General features: G+C 40.7%; 1 long non-coding RNA gene and 1 pseudogene across 2 annotated transcripts in view; both read left to right on the forward strand.

The window, feature by feature from the left end:
* LOC309846291 (spermatogenesis-associated protein 31D1-like) overlaps nucleotides 1-17,009 on the forward strand; it is a 911,407-nt pseudogene that overhangs the window by 528,141 nt on the left and 366,257 nt on the right. The gene's annotated exons all lie outside the window — the stretch shown is intronic.
* LOC309846396 overlaps nucleotides 16,813-17,009 on the forward strand; it is an 89,489-nt gene continuing 89,292 nt past the window's right edge. The window contains exon 1 of the long non-coding RNA XR_014301912.1: nucleotides 16,813-16,941. This is a non-coding gene — a long non-coding RNA (uncharacterized lncRNA). The remainder of the gene's footprint in view (nucleotides 16,942-17,009) is intronic.

Here is a 17,009-nt window from a genome sequence, read left to right on the forward strand (position 1 = left end):
AGGCAGAGGAGGGGTGGGGGAAGCAGGTTCCATGCCGAGCAGAGAGCCCGATTCGGGCCTCGATCCCAGGTCTCTGAGATCATGACTTGAGCTGAAAGCAGAGCCTTAAGCCACTGAGCCACCCAGGCACCCAGTGTCTCCCTTATTTATGCATCTCCCATTTCCTCCAAGAGTCCCCCCTTCCCTGCAATCAGGAAAACTGGGAGTATGCATTCCCTGTTTCCAGAGAAAAATCTACTTCTTTTATAATGTTATATGGATTTTTCCTAACTCTGAACTCCCACAGCAAACTGAGGTCTACGCTCTAAGCATCTAATTTTTAAATTTTTATTCTTATGAAATATATATTAATGTTTAATGCAGCAAAAACTATCTTCCCAATGGTATTGTCATTTTTTTACGGGTAAGGGCTGTCACATATTTCTGTACCTTACAGAGCACTTTTCAATCCGAGGACGTCTTTGAAGATGTAGTTTGTTCAGACAGCAATGACTGCCACCTGGTTTTTAACCACATCACTGTCATCATCATTGCACACATAACCCCATGTCACCACTGCAACTAGAAATTTCATATAGTAGTTTAGAGTCTACTGTTTTCACATGCAGTATTTCATTTTATGTTCATAGCTTGTAATTTAGACATTATCCATTATCCCATTTCACAGATTTAAAAAAATGGGAGATAAAAGAATCACATGAGAGTTCTGGGTGGCAGAACTGCAAGTCAACATCTTTTGGGTGGTCCGTAATTACATACCTTGGTGAATTTCTGAGCATAAAATAACAAGATTTTTTTCAAACAAACAGTTAATAGTATTGTTCTGAGTATATAATAAATCTTCCCAAATTTTGGTGGCATAAAACACAACCATTTTCTTATGCTCCCAATTTTATCCATCAGGAATTTGGACAGGGCACAGTGGGGATGGCTTCTCTCTGTACCATGATACCTGGGCCTCACCTGGGACTGAAATGTCTAGGATAGTTCTTACACTGGCATGGGTCAGGCATCTAGAAGATGGCTAGAACACCTGGGAGTGGCCTTTCCTCATCATTCTCTCCTCATGTGCTTTTCATAGGACAATCTTGGGCCTTCTCACATTGGAGATCTTAATGGTAGTCAAATTTCCTACAGGGTTGGTGGCACTGAAGCAGGCAGGTCAAGCTATTAAGGTGGAGGTGCATGATTTCTCACCACCTAAACTCAGAAATCACATAGAGTCACTTTTATATGGTTCTGTTGGTTATATGTGGCCAGACCAGAAAAGGATGGGAGTGGACAACACAAAAGAATGAATTGGAGGAAATGTGGAGTTGTACATTTCTCCCTTTGATTCTGTTAATGTTCCCTTCACATATTTTGGAGCTCTATTTGGTATAGATATTTACAATTGTGATATCCTCTTAAATAAGTGACCTCTTCATTAATAACTATCTCATAACAGTCTCCTGCTAGCAGGATTTTCTTTTTTGCCTTTTGGTTTTGAAAGGCTGTTTGTAATTGTTTCATTGTGGGTCTCTATCACACTTAAAGTTAGAGCTTCTGGATTTATAGATTCATATATATCACCCAATTTGGTAAGTTCTGCTCATTATTTTGTGAAATATTCTTTCTGCTTTGTTCTCTCTCTCTTCCTCTTCTGGGACTCCCATGACATGTATGTTCGCCCACTTGATGTTGACTTATAAGTCCCCTAGGCTCTGTTCATGTCTTTTTTAATTTTTATTTTTGTTTCTCAGACTCAATAATTTCAATTTTCCTCTCTTCAAAGTAGCTGATTATTTCTTCTGCCTATTCAAATATGTTGTAGAGGCCCTCTAGTGAATTTTTCATTTTTGTTATTATACTTAATAACTTAGTATATCAGCTCCAGAATTTTTGTTTTGTTCCTTTTTTAGTTTCTACCTCTTTGTTGATATTCTTATTTTGTTCATACATTGTTTTCTTGATTTCATTTAGCTTTTGCTCATGTTTTCTTTTAGCTTTTTGTACATATTTAATGCAGCTTTTTAAAAGTATATCTGGTAAATCTGGTATCTGGGTTTCCTCAGGACATTTTCTGTCAATTTACTTTGTTCTCTGAATGGTTCATATATGCCTGTTTCTTTTTTTGCCTTGTGATTTTTTTGGTTGCAAATTTGGCATTTGGATATTATAGTATGTAAAGCTCTGGAAATCAGTTTCTCCCTTGCGCCAGATGTTTTGTTTTGTTTATTTAAACAAATTAATTAATATGGGTTCTTTTTTTTTTTTGAGACTTTCCCAAACTATTTCATAAACTATAGTCTTATTTTATAAGACTATCCCTTGCCATGTGTGATCACTGAAGTCTCTGCATTAAGCTAATGTTTTAGTAGAGTTCCTTGAGTGCCAAGAGGTCTCCCGGTCTTTGCAGATTGGGTCAATTCTGGGATAATCTTTCAAAATTTAGCTAGGCTTGTTCTTAGTCTAGGAATAATCCTGAGGTTAAACTTTAAGGTCTTCTTAGGTATTTTTTGAGTATGCACCTTGCCTGGATATGAGTGTAGCTTTAAATTCCCTCCTAGGCTTTTCAGTGTGTTGATTCCTCACAAAGAGTCTCCCCTCAAGCCTCTCCTCCAGACCTTAAGTAGTTTACTATATGTCCCTACCTCTAAATCCATGCCCCAGGAATCTGTAGGTCTATAGTTACCTTGCAGCTTTGATGAGCGGAGCTTGCCGCTTCTCCTGCCCAAGTTCCAGTATGGGCCAAACAGAGACAAACACATTGCATCAGTCCTTCAGATATCTTTCAGACAGGTTAGAACAAACATGCCCAATAATTTACAAATAAGTTCTGCTTTGAGGTTTCAGGTATAGAGTTGAGAATCAAAAGACCTCCGCATGAAGGCCCAAATCACTGCCATACCAGGCACTCCCTCCCTCCTCAGGCAATAGTGAGTAAAAATTCCATAAAATTACTTTGTTACCCTTCCCAAGATGGCTTTTTCTTTTTCTTCTTTTCTTTACTTTTCTTTTTTTGATAGTATTGGCTTGGTAGCTATAAGTCTTTGTTTCCCACAGTTCTGGTAATGTTACTTCAAATATTTCTGCCTTTTTTCTCTCCCCAGCCCCCTTTCTCTCTTTTTTTTTTTCCCAATATTATTGTCAGGGAATAACAGCTTGAAAATTCCTAGTCCACCATTTTGCTAATATCATTTGAGAAGTCTGCAACTCTATTATCTATCTCTCTATCTATCTATTTACTTGAAAGAGAAAGAGATAGAAAAAGAGAGAGAGAGGAAAAGAAGGGGGAGGAGCAGAGGGAGAGGGACAAGTAGATTCCACACTGAGCATGCAGCCCAACACGGGGCTCAATTCTATGACTCTGAGGTCATGACCTGAACTGAAATCAAGAGTCAAATGCTTAACAACTGAGCTTCCCAGATGCCCCCAAGAAGTCTATAGCTCTATTTTAAGAAGTTGCTTTTGGAACTGATCTTGCCCATTGCATATAGACCACATGAATTATTATTTCCAAAAGTAAATTCCAATTTTTAGACTTTTAAGACTGGACCAAAATGGCTTCCATAATTTAAGAAAAAAATGAATGCATTGGAACAACAGTTCCTTATTTGGATTTGCTAACACTTCTCTTTTTTTAGAGCAAACATGAGCCACAGTAGCTTTCTAGCATTATAATTCTTACAAGCATTGTCGGTATTTAACCAGCTACTAATTATTTTATAATTATAACCCTCACTGCACTCCTCATAAACCTGGAGAATGACTTTAGACACACTATTAACTTTTAAAATTGGTGAATTTTGGAACTTCATCTTATTATTGTTTAACTATCTTTGATTATATTTTTCTAAATGAATGAAGGTAACTTTATTCCATCCCTCTCAAACCCTTGACAGAGCCAACTTTTTTTAAACCTTTCTAAAAATGAGTTCTAAACAAATGTTCCCATAATTCAGTCTCCTTGAAAATATGATCCAAAGCTCTTTAGCAGTATTTTATATATTTGACTTCTAAAAGGAAAAATAAAAACTGGTGAATTTGATCAAGAAATTTTCCTTTGCTTTGTATTTCATAAAGTATCTTTCTTTCAAGTCATTGTTCAGAGGAAAAAAATGATAAGAAGAATCATGGTCCTAGAAGCATCCCCCTTTATCTTTTTGGGAAGCCAAGTTCTATTGAAGAAGTAAAAGCAAAGATCTAAAGCTATCTATGTTCACAGGGTCACGCAAACAGGCCAGGTGAAGCAGATAGCAGAGTGAGGGATATATTTCTGAAGATTCTCTATGAGGTCAAAAAAGAACACAAAGCTTTTCATTTATAGAATATTATCTCAATCAAGAAACAGACTTAATTATAGAGAACAAACTGATGGTTACTGAAGGGGAGGTAGGGATGGAGAGAGGTTAAATAGGGGATGGGGACTAGGGAGGGCACTTGTTGAGCACTGGATGAGGTATGCAATTGTTGAATCACTATATTGTATACCTGATACTAACATAACACTGTATGTTAACTAAATGGAATTAAAATAAAATTTAAAAAAAAAGAATACTGTTTCTACTTTGGCATAATTCAGGATTATGTGGAAACTGATTACAATACAGAATTCTCTAGCACTTTTTTTCTATTTTCAACAATGCTTCATTGGCCTGACTCTTGGGGGAGCAGAGTAATAAAAATGCATAGTTGCCCTAAATTCATCTGCCCTCACCAGGGCACCCAGGGTGCTAGTTAATAAATAGCTCCTCACTTGCATACCAGCTGCATTTGCTCAGGGCTCTTGCAAAGAGTTCACTCACCTCACATTAGTCAGCAGCTTCCTATAAGACAAACCTTCACTTTGCCCTATTGAAGGATTATTCAGCCTTATAAAGCATACCAGGTTCCCCATTCTAAATAGGACATTTAATTAACCCACATTGATTCACTAAGCAAAACAACCAGTAAGAAGTTGTGGGCTTTTCATTGTGGCTCTAAGATATCCACCCTCTTCTTGGTATTTTGAAAAATTTTATCCCAGTTGTACTCTAAGTTTTCAGAGGAAAGAAAGCACAGAAATAAATAATTTCTTCAACTAACCCGGCAACACTGTTGGACCATCTATTTGGTGTCAATTGAACTACCTACTGGGGAGAAGTAGGAAGGGAGCCTTTGTGGATCAGGTGCACACAGAGAGCTGCGTGTGCACAATCATTCCGGACTGTTACAGGAGGTTGCCTGGGAAGCCCTCTTATTAACCTGAGGTGTCAGCAACTCTCAGCAAGCTCCCTAAAGGGTAGCCTTCCTTCTAAGAACATTCTACCATAATATGATTCATATCCTGAACTGGATTCCAGAGAAAAGTAGGGAAATATTTGTGCATGGGTGGATAATGATCTTAAACTTCATTTTATTTGGGCTGTGGGCAGTTACAGACTACTATCTCTGTCCTGTTCTTGGGGAGAAAAAATACACCTTCAAAGTCTTTAGCAATAATACACGAGATTTAAAGGACCTAGCTGGATCCTGAGTAGGCTTTTCTCTCCCTAGTCTTCTAATATGTTTTTGTTGTCAAATCTGTATGCAGTAGAAGTTTATTCACTATTCCTCTGTGCTAGGAGTTTTTCTCATTTATATCACTTAGCAATTGAAATTGCTATGTGAAGTTGTATCACTAATCCTTCTGTAACACCTAATGCAGCTACTAACACATAGTAGGTTCTCAGTAAATACTCAGTAAATGAAGAAAAGCTAAATGGATAAATAAATGAGTTTATAAGTGGGCTCAGATAGTATTAAGCAACTCGATCATAATTACAGAACCAGTAAGCTGGGCTCATATTTAGGGTTAAAAGATGGAGGTGGGTGGTATTGTAGACTTGATTTAAGCCTGTTTGTCCATTCAAAATTTTTTAGTTATTTCGGTATTCATCAGTGGCTTCCAACTATTATAAATAGATGGGAATAATGTCTCCTCACAGATTGTATTTATCAACAAAATCAAGTCCTAAGAAGGAATTCTGTCATACATCCACAATTCATTAGCAAGTGGGTAAAACAGCAGTCACACATCAATTTCTTGGATGCTTACTGGTATTCCTGCTCCTTATCCTGTTAAACATTCTGAAAAGCAGCTTACTTGTAAAATGTACCCCCAAGGCAACTGCAACAAATATTCTGACAGCAGGATAACTAATATGGTTGGATTAAGAAACAGAAGACTCTGTTAAGTGGGGAAACATAGGACTGTAGGAATTCCACACTGTAGACTTGCTCCTAAGAAGTAAAACTGTTTGCAGCTTCCTGTTCCTCATTCATGAGAGGATGAAGATGCCTGTACAGACCTTCAGGCCAATCCCTCCTGAACCACTTAGAGTGTGGCAAATGCAGTACCTAATTGTTTTCATAACAGCCACTTGGCTTTGCCCAGGTATGTCTTTCTTCCAGAAACTGCTGAAGTCCTTAAGCTGAGGCTACTCCCAGATATGGCTACCCATGAGAAAAAAAGGCTAGAGCAAAGATGTTTGACTTCTGTCTGGAAGCCTCCAGAGGGTTCTCTCTCTTTGGGCACTATTGTTGAAAAGCAAGGACTTCTTGGACTGTGGCTCTGTTAACCATGGTCTGCTTTGTTACCCTGCATCACCCTGGAGGTAGGAGTAACTCAGAAGTAGAAGGAACTACCTGGGCTCCAGGCTACCCCTCCTCCTTTCTTGATGCATCTCTGGAGAACTGATCCTGCCAGGAAAGCCCTGAGAGTAAAGCACTTCCTATTTTTCTCTATTCAAGGCAGGAGGCAGCTAATTTGTACTTTCTGAGTGATCATAATACAGTGTGCTCCTGTGGGCCACTGTTGCCTAGTAAGGCTACTTTTCATTTTCATTTTATCCACAGAAAAGTCCTGAGCATATTTGAAGATTTATGAGCACCCGAGAGTTGGTATCTACCAAGCTGTCGATCTTTCTGAGATAGAGCAGGAAACATTACTCACTGGAGGCCACGGTTGCCAACCCAGTCATGAATTACCCAACTTTTTATGCAGATAAATGCCATGACAGAAGAGTTAGTAAATATAAAATACACTGTGCCACATAAATCTTTGTTTCCCATTGCTTGTTCCTGGTCTGAGCTGACATGAGATGAGTTCAGAAAATTTAAAACCTGGGAAAAGGTAAGTGCAGAAGGCTTACATAGAGCATAATAAAAGTGTGATTTGTGAGCTTGAGAGTGGGGTAAAGCAGAGGAGACAGCATGTAGGGATCTGAGGACATCTACTTGGAAATGGGTCTCTACCAGGAAGGCCAGACATGCCTGGAAATGTGAGGAAAGGTGCACTTTCCAGAGCATTCTCTAGCCTGAGGAAGTCACCACTTTTAGTAATAGCTGCAAGAATCATGGGGTAATCTTTCTAAAGAGATTTTTGGGAATTGGTGTTCATATTAATCATTACTCTTTCTACTCCAAGGAACAGAAACCAAACTTAAAATAGGCTCAAAAAGAGCTGGGGGATGGAGGGAAGAAAGAATAATTTATCAATTCAGGTAACTGAAAAGTTCAAGGTTGGTTCTAGATGTTCAAGCCATGACATGCATCTGTTCGTCTGCATCTTTTGCCTCTGCTGTTTGCTCTGAGTTGGCCAGTGAGAGACCAAAGATGGCTAGTAACAGTTCCAGGATTATTTTCCTCCAACTTAAAGATACCAGCAGAGAGTTTATTTTTCTTGATATCTCTGGAGATGATTCTGAGTAGTTTGCTCACATTTAACTAATCTCTTTGGCCAGGCCCAGGTCTAGTATCCATTCCTAGAGCCAAGAGTAGGATCAATTCCAGCTGACGCATATGGCCTGAAGGGAAGTAGTGGCTAAAGGAAGAGATAGGTTCTCTTAATGGGAGGGATGTTGAGCAGGCAAAAAAAAAAAGGGGGGGGGTGTTCGCTTTTAGGGGTATTATTGCCTTTAGCCATATATGTGAAGAAAGGGGACCAAATTAGAACAATGAAATTTCCCCACAATATATTTCCTCCTCCACTTGAAAGGCTAGATGGGATTCTAAAGTTAGCATCTTTTCCTTCCTTCCTTCTTTCCTTCCTTCTGGACAGTAGCTGAACACATACTGTGTTCCAGACATGGTGTTAGGTGACATAGATGAACAGGGATACTGTTCCTGACCCTCAGGAGCTCTAGAAGTTTCCTGAAGTCTACATCAACTTTGAAAAGGGTAGTATAAGCTTGCCATCATTTGGCCTAAATGTGGTGCCTAGGCAAATCTAGTCAAATGACTAGAAAGAGATTCTTATATGTAGACATTATCCAGGTTTCATAGGATTTTCCAGGATCCTTTGTGTGGAGAGTCATTAACCACAGAACCAGAGCCCACTCAATTCTGACACCTTAGGCTGTACTGTAAACTTTGAATCACAGGATCATTGAAAATAGTTTCTGCTATATACAAGCTGAGAGTAGCCATTATTGCTTATTGGTTGGTATGACCAAAATGTTCCTAAATGTGCCTTATATATATAGTATGAGGGAATATTTCTTGGAGTTCCTTATGCAATTGAAATCTCCCATGACATTCATTATACACATCTGAAGAAACATGATAAAAACCATTTGTTAATTATATAACAAATGAAGTCCTATAGGAACAAACACAGCCCTGTGAGCTGCAGGTGTAGGCACAGTGCTATTGGGGAAACTTCTCCTCTTTTCCTATTGGGCTTACAGAGTTTCACGGAAAAGACAGGATTTCCTGACTCTATTTTAATTTCACTTTGTAATCACTTATACTTGGGCATTTATAGGCTAACCATGTTGCCAGCTTGCTTTCCTTAATTTGTATTTGTGCTGGATGTTATTAGAATAATATTTGATACTATCATCAGAGATGGGAGATGGCCTGGTAGTATGAAAGGATAGAATAAGACAAACTGGATCTTTTCTAAGATAGTAGCCAAGCTACTGTCTTTAAGATAAGAAAGCAAGACACTTGACCTTGACCATTATAAGCCTTTGTTTTCTTTTCTATAAAATGAGGGAAGTAGTCTAAGTAGTGCTGCCTAGTAGAACTTTCTGCAATAATGGAAATGTTCCATTAATGTTCCATATGTTCCAACATAATGTTCCATTATGTTCCAAATAATGGTAGCCACTAACTTCGTGTGACTTGTGACTAGCTGGTGTGACTGAAAGACTTTTTTCTGAATTTTTAATTTTACTTGAAATAAATTAATTTACATTGCAATGTAAATAGCCAAATCACTTTGGCTGGTGACTTCCATATTGGACTACACAGGAAGCAATCTCTATAGTCTCAGACAACTCCCCAATTCTAAGGTTTTAGAATTACACATGAAGATTGTTAAGTCTGGGTTTCTCTGTATGAAAGTCCTTTTAAGCATCAAAATCCATTTTGTGTTCTCAAACAGTGCAGTTTCCATTCAGCTTTCTGATTCAGCTGAAAGATGAGTAAAGGCACATGTAAACAGAAAAACTCCCAGGGAAATGAACATCATCTCAACAGGGCTCTTGTCAGTTGAGCATTCCAGCAGGCTCCCAAAATATATTACCTTTGTGAACTATGCTTCTGCTATGGCAGCCAGACACACTCTAATATTGCCGGGAGGCTGGAGCCTTCCTCCCAGGCTTTCCTGATACAGGCTGGTGTTTCAGACCCATGAGGCACACATACCTGCTATGAAACTGTGTCTGCACCAAACAAAATGACATCAAGGTTTAGAAATTACTGGTTAATTGAACCAATAATGATAGCCCAGCATGTACAGCAAGATCCCCAAAGCCAGACGACGTTAAAGAGAGAGATGGGAATTACCACGTTGCCTGGGACTGAGTCTGTGCAGGTAAACACTGTTTTTAGCTTTTCAGCTGGCAAGTGTCAATTTGAATTGGTCTGTATTCCATTTTGAAGGGCTGAGGCTTTCTGCAACATTATCATCCTTAGGGCTGCTAGGTTCACATCATATAGCAGAATAGAAGGAGCTGAATTATAGGTTGAACCTTGTTCAAATTATCCCCTGTGTGGCAGATCAGCTTTCCCTAACTTTCCCTAACTCTGCTTTATGCCCAGTGCCCAATCCATGAGCAGGCCCTGCTCAAGGTGTATAAAGTCACCTTGAAGGACGCATCTGGTACAAAGACTTGGCTAAATTTAAAAATTTCCAATAGTTCTTGATATATTTCTGCTCAAAGGATTCAGACAGATGAGACAGCATAGCTAATGCAAAGAGGAATGACCTACCTGTGCCCAAAGTCCCATTCTGGTGCCAACTGGTCCTCTAAGGTCTGAGCAATATGGAGAATCATGAGAAACAATTGGATTGTTAACTGCAGTGCTCTTGTTTTATTCAAGTGCCATGGATGCCATGTACAAAAGCTTACAAAGTGTTGTCAGCACTAAAGTGTTGAGCTCCTGGTCGGAAGTGGTGCTCAAAACCCCCCAGAACTTGCATTTGAGGGATTCTGTCAGGACTGGCTCCTAATGGGGGAGGCTCTTACCGTCTGGGCACCCAATGGGTTGTCCTAAAATTCACTTTATTGCCTCCTTTTCTATCTCTAGTTTTCCCAAATGGTTGTCATTCATTCATCTGGCAAATATTTACAGAGTGTCCTCTGCCTGGTAGAAACTACTCCAGAAACTGTTTTGGTGTTGTATCAAATAAACCACAATGGAACTATTATCTTTACCAGAAAGATGGAGTATGAGAAAGACAAGGACAGGAAACAAGTAAATATTTAAATAGAGAAATGCAGCTCAGAGAAGATAAGGGATGAGAGATTGCTATTCTTACATAATAGTCTGGGCAGGATTCTCTCTGGTAAGAAAACATTTGGGTGGAAACTCGATAGAAGTGAGGGAGTGAACTATTTTATTAACCAAGGAAAATATGTTCCAGGCAGAGGGAATCATCATTGCAAAGGCCTAGATGCTGGAGGGTGTTTGGTGACTTTGGAGAACTACATCGAGACAGTGTAGTTGAAGGGTGTGAGCAAGGATAGAAGTGGAAGAAGCTGAAATCAGAAGAGTGTGTGTGTGTGTGTGTCTGTGTCTGTGTCTGTGTGTCTGTGTGTGTGTCTGTGTGAAGAACATGTAGGGCCTTATAGGCCATTTCAAGGAATGTCACTTACTCTGAATGAGATGGAAAGCCACTGGAAAATCTTAAACACACACTGGGTAGGACCTAACTTACTCAAGTTTCACTCTGGCTGCTGTGTGGAGTAGAGTCTCTATGGGGATGAGAGCAGAAGTTAATGACCAGTTGTTGCAGCCAGCATGACAAATCGAGCAGGAATGTGAGGGTAAGAGGATGAAGGAAAGAAGTTAAGAGGCAAAGAGATGGGGGCCGGAGGAGCACTGAGGAGGATGTCCAACAGTGCTAAGTTTATTCAAAGCTTTAAGGCCATATATGTATATATATATATATATATATATATATATATATATATATTAGGAGAAACAATACATCTGTGTCCAGTTAAACAACCACGAGTTCCCATAATAAGTTTCAAGTTTAACTATAAGCAGACCTCATGACATCAAAGGGCTGATGCTAGTACAACTGTTCTGTATTGATACAACAAACCTGAAAGTAATTTATGAGCAGTATTAGGGCAGCAAGGACCAGCAACGAACTTTTGACCCCAACTGAATTGTTCTCATTTGTTTAGCAAGTATGTGGGAAGTCAGGTACGCGAGTGCACAACACATACAACAGACCCTTTCTCAGTGCTACTCAACTTTTCCCGTCCTAAACCTTTTGTTAGGTTATTCAGACTTTAAAGGAGGCACAAGTCAGGGCCTGGTTTGGTCCTCATCTCAAGCCTTATTGCAGCCTCCCACACCAGTGGAGGGGAAACTAGTGGAAGTGAACCATTCTTAGAGTCTGATATATTTTATTTTTTTAAAGCTTATTTATTTTAGAGAGAAAGCACACACACACATAGTTGGGGGGTAGGGGCAAGGGGAGAGAGAGAGAATCTCTAGCACACTCCCTGACTGATGTGGGGCCTGATCCCACCACCCGGAGATCATCACCTGAGCCAAAACCAAGAGCCAGACAGCCAACAGACTGAGCCACCCAGACACTCCCAGAGTCTGATAGATTGTTAAATGTAGAACTAATGGGATTTATCAATGAACTGGTTGTGAGGTGTGAGAATGATGGAGGATTCAAGGACTGACTCTTGGGTTATCACAAAAGCAATTTCTTACCACCCCTTCTTTGTAGGCTCTAACGGAAAGAATGGCAGATGCTTGCCCCAATAACTGGCACAGATACATGAGGCTTCCACTACCTCTTCTAGACAACGAGGAGCAACCCTCCATTCCATCTTTCCCATCCAGCAAATGGCACAGTTTGAAGAGTCAAAAAGACTTTGGTAGGAGAAAGGCTATCAAGCACTCATTCCCTCCTAAAGACATGGGTCTCATTTCTTCTGACAGGATTGTTGAAAAAAATTAGCGAAGTAAGCAAAGTACCAAGCATGGAGTCTGGCAGACAGTAAGCATTCAGTACAGCGTCCATACAAAAGCTAATTTTTATTATCGCAAATCACAAATTAAACAACCTATAAAATCAGGTAAAGAGCTCATTGTCTTTTATGTTGGTAATGTTCGTATTATGTTGGAAAATAGAGTTTATGCCCATAAAAAGCTTAATTTCATTCTCTCCCTTTGACTTTCTGGAGACTTGCAGGAGGATTTGGTGGGTGGAAGTGGGGTACAGAACCAAGTGGGATAAAAGATAATTCTTAAATGAAACTATTTGCTCCTTCCCTTCACACTGGTGCAGCTGCAGAGCAGGAGCTCACATCAGAGTCTATCATAAAGCAGCTTTATTAAAAATAGTAATAGTAATAATAATAATAATAAAAGGATCCAGGTTAATTCCATCTCTGCACCCTCTGGGCAGCACTTATATGGGCAAAAGGGGATGCTTCCCAATGCCGGTATTGATTTTCATGTATAAATCCCTCCTCACAGAATCCTCTCCTCATTTCAGCCAGTGTAAAAGTAATGATTTTCTTTATGACCAGTCTTTCAAGTTAGACCCCAAGCTATTTGCAAAAGAAAGGAGAAAAGCCAGGAAGCAGAGCCCTGCAGCAGGAAGGCATATGAGGTATCTCCTCTGAGGAGTCCTGGAGTGTCCCGAAGACAGGTGAGACAGTACAAACCTGGTGGTCACCAGAATTTTCTGTGAAACTCACTGAGGGTGTGTCATGGGAATGGATTGTTCTGTAACTGAAGCGAGGCTGCAACAGAATCAATCATAGCTCTCTCTCCTTCCCTCTCTGCCTCTCTCCCTTTCTTCCTCTCTGCCTTTTCTTCTCTCGCCTCTCCCTCCTTCCCTCTGGGCTTGCCCCTTTTCTCCACTCCTCCACCTCAGTCCCACACCTCAGGGGGCCTCATGTTCATATGTACAGACACCCCAACCCTTATGTCCAAGTTGATTCCAATACTCTTCACCTGTTCAGCTCATTCCCAGCACCAAGACAAACTTTGAGCCTGGGTTTGTGCATTCTATTCCAACAGCAAGACACACACTTGAGGGGACACTCGGGCTCCGGAGGTAGGCTTATGGCTGTAGGTCCTGGAAATCCTGATCCTGGGTTCTGTATACCCAGAGCACAGTCTCAAACTCTGCCACAACCACTAAAACAACCACTAGCCACACGCAGCTGTGGAGTTGCTGAAATATGGCCAGTCCAAATGGAGATGAGATGCAAGTATAAAATACATACTGGCATTTGAAGACTTAGTACCAAAAAAAAAAAAAAGCATAAAATATTTCAGTCACTTTTACATTGATTATGTTACATTAATTATATTTGGGATATATTATTAAATTTAATATCATCTGTTTCTGTTTGCTTTTTTTTTTTTTTTTTAAACATGTCCACCGAAAAATTTCAAACTACACCTGTGGCTTGCATTACACTTCTATCGCACAGAGCTGGGCTTAGACACAGAGTTCTCAGTGTGCTCCCAGAACCAACAGCTTGTTAGAAACGCAGATCCTCAGGCCCTACCCTGCACTTAACCGAATCAGCACCTCTGGGCCCAGGAACGAGTGCTTATGAAACCTTCCAGTGATGCGAGGAGAACCATGAATTCAGAAGCCAGAGCAGGCAGGAGGGGAGAGTTCTCCCAGCTTGTGTCTGGACTGGATCTCTTGCCCTAGGTGGCGGAGAAGTGCAGGTGAGTGGGCAGAGAAGGCCCCTCTACAGTCTCTGAGCCGCAGCCTGAGGACAGAACCAGTTCTGCCTTAGCCCTTCCCCCAGTGCCTGCCTGGTGTTGTTTTGGGCAAGATGTGTTTATTCAAAGGGGTTCAGCCATCTCACTAAATAAAATCACTCACTTAGGCTGGTAAATATTGACTCCAGCTCTTACGCTTTTATGTATTTCAGCAACTCCCAATGTTTGAGGGCTCAGCAAGCAAACAAGAGCAGGTACGGGAAGTTATTGTGGTGTTTGGGGCCCCTGTTTGTTTTTGTGCAGCTGATGCCTATTGCCCATTAGACTGGTTACTAATGACCTTGTTACAGAGCACTCTGCAGTTGGTAAGGCCAAAGGCTTTATGAGGTATCTCCTCTGAGGAGTCCTGGAGTGTCCCGAAGACAGGTGAGACAGTACAAACCTGGTGGTCACCAGAATTTTCTGTGAAACTCACTGAGGGTGTGTCATGGGAATGGATTGTTCTGTAACTGAAGCGAGGCTGCTACAGAATCAATCATAGCTCTCATACAAATGCCTTTTACATTTCCCCATGAAGAGTTTATTTTAATTGTGTTTTGAAATATACTGTACCCTAACGGCCTCTCTTTCCTCAGCGATGTTCATCTCCCAAATAAGGCCCCAAGGAATGCAATGCATAATGGGGTGATGTGTAATGGGCAGTTCGGAATTCAGTCTGAAGAGGGCTCCTGGTGTCCGTGCTGCATACATTTAAGGTCTCCGGAGCTGGGAGGGAAGACATGCTGGAGGGCCACCTCATGAAGGGCTGTACGGAGCTGTGGTTTTGAAGAATTGGAAAGTGTTGGAAATCCCTTGTAGGTTTTTGTGTTTTCTTTGTCTCTTGGTGCAACAGAAATCTTGTATTTTAGCTTCTAGCCAGAGTGCTCAGGTAGAACTTGGAGAGGGAGGGGACACCTTCAGCAGGAACAGGGTTAAGGAATGGATCCAAGAGGTGTGGGGTGGGTCTGGCAGCAGACTGGGAATTTGGGGACAGAGCAGAGGGCGGGGCAGGAGAAAGGAGCAATCCTCAAAGTCACTCCATTTCTTCCTTCTAAATTCTACTTCTTTATTTGGTCTTTTACATCATTTGGTCTCTTCTCTCCCACTTTTGTTTGTTTGTTTGTTTGAGAGGGAAAGCCCTCTTATCACTCTTCCTTTCTCTCTCTCTCTTTTTTTTTATTTTTATTTATTTATTTATTTTTTTTTTGAGAGGGAAAGAGAGCACGTGAGCAATGGGGAGAGGGAGAGGAAGAGAGAAAATCTTAAGCAGACTTCCTGAGAAGCACAGAGCCTGGGTGGGTGGGTGGGGGGATCCATCTCATGACCCTGCGGTGAAATCAAGAGTTGGATGGTCAACTGAGCCACCCAGGTGTCTTCTCTTTTCACTCTTGGTTTTCTTTTCTCTTCCTTTCCCCCTCTTCCTGCATCCTTCCCTTTTCCCCTCTGGGAATAATGTGGAGACAGAGAACTGCTTAGAGGAAAATGGGAGGGAATTAAATGCTCAATAAAGTGAATCCAGTATCCGCCCCACTGCAGGCTCAGGAGCTCAAAACACACCTTACACCTCGCATATGAGCACGACAGGTTCTTGTGCACACACACACACACACACACACACTTAAGATATGTACCAAGATCCTTTAGCTGTTAGCCTACGGTGAGACGTAAAAGAACACTGTTGCCAAAGTGACACTGACCCTGAAAACAGTAAAAGATTTTGGTGATTTGGAGTTTCTTCTTTAAAGTGGCCATGTGGGGATGACTAAATCGGATAATGCACTTAAGCACTGTCTTAACAGTGCCGTATTCAGGCTGCTGTAACATAATACCACAGGTTGGGTGGCTTAAACAGCAGAAATTTATTTCTCAACATTCTGGAGACTGGGAAATCCAAGCTCAAGAGATCATTTGATTTAGTTCCTGACTTGCATATGGCCACCTTCTCCCTCTGTCCTTACATGGCCTTTCTTCAGTGCCTGAGCATGGAGAGATTGATCTCACTGTGTCCTCTTACAAGGCCACTATCATGAGTACTCCATCCTCATGGCCTCACCTAACCTCATTTACCTCCCAGAGTTTCCATCCCCAAATGCCATCACAATGGAGATTAGTCAGGGCTTCAACATAGGAACTTTAGGGAGAAACAAACATTCTGATCATAAGTACTGAAAAAACAATAAATATTAGTATTTTTGCTGCTTCTGAAATGAGGACTTAAAAATTGAAAGCATTCTGTGGCTGGAAGATCCATTTCTCCTTTCTTCTGTCATTTAGACCTCAGTAATGTGGTCAAATCAACAAAATCATAATGAAGTCAGAATTCATCACACAAACTTTAGCCCTTACTAAGTTAATATTGAGGGCCCTAGGAAGCCATATCCTTTCTCGCTCTTTCCCTTTGAGTTTTTCTTTCTTCACATTTCAAGGGAACCCTGATGATGAAACAGTCAGTTCCGTTCACTGACCAGCTAATCCATTGTTGAGGTATGACCCATAATTCCATTACAGAGAATGTGTTCTAGTACCAAAGTTCCAGAAAAAGATCTGTTCCAAACCACTGACCAGTGAGTGTAAATATCAGTCTATGTTTTCTTGGTGTGCAGTTTTGGAGAATCCTGGGTCTTCAGGACCCAAACGGAATAAACTGGAATAGTGAGCTGCCCGTTTTGGGTTATTTAAGTGCCATCTGGGGTGGAAACACGGTTTTTCAGTGAAGCTGAGTCTTTGGTAATTCTTTAGCCCTAGATGATCCTTACGTTGTTTTTTTTTTTTCTTTTGTTTTTTAAGATTTATTT

This window comes from Mustela nivalis (assembly GCF_964662115.1).
Source record: "Mustela nivalis genome assembly, chromosome: 13".
NCBI lineage: Eukaryota > Metazoa > Chordata > Mammalia > Carnivora > Mustelidae > Mustela > Mustela nivalis.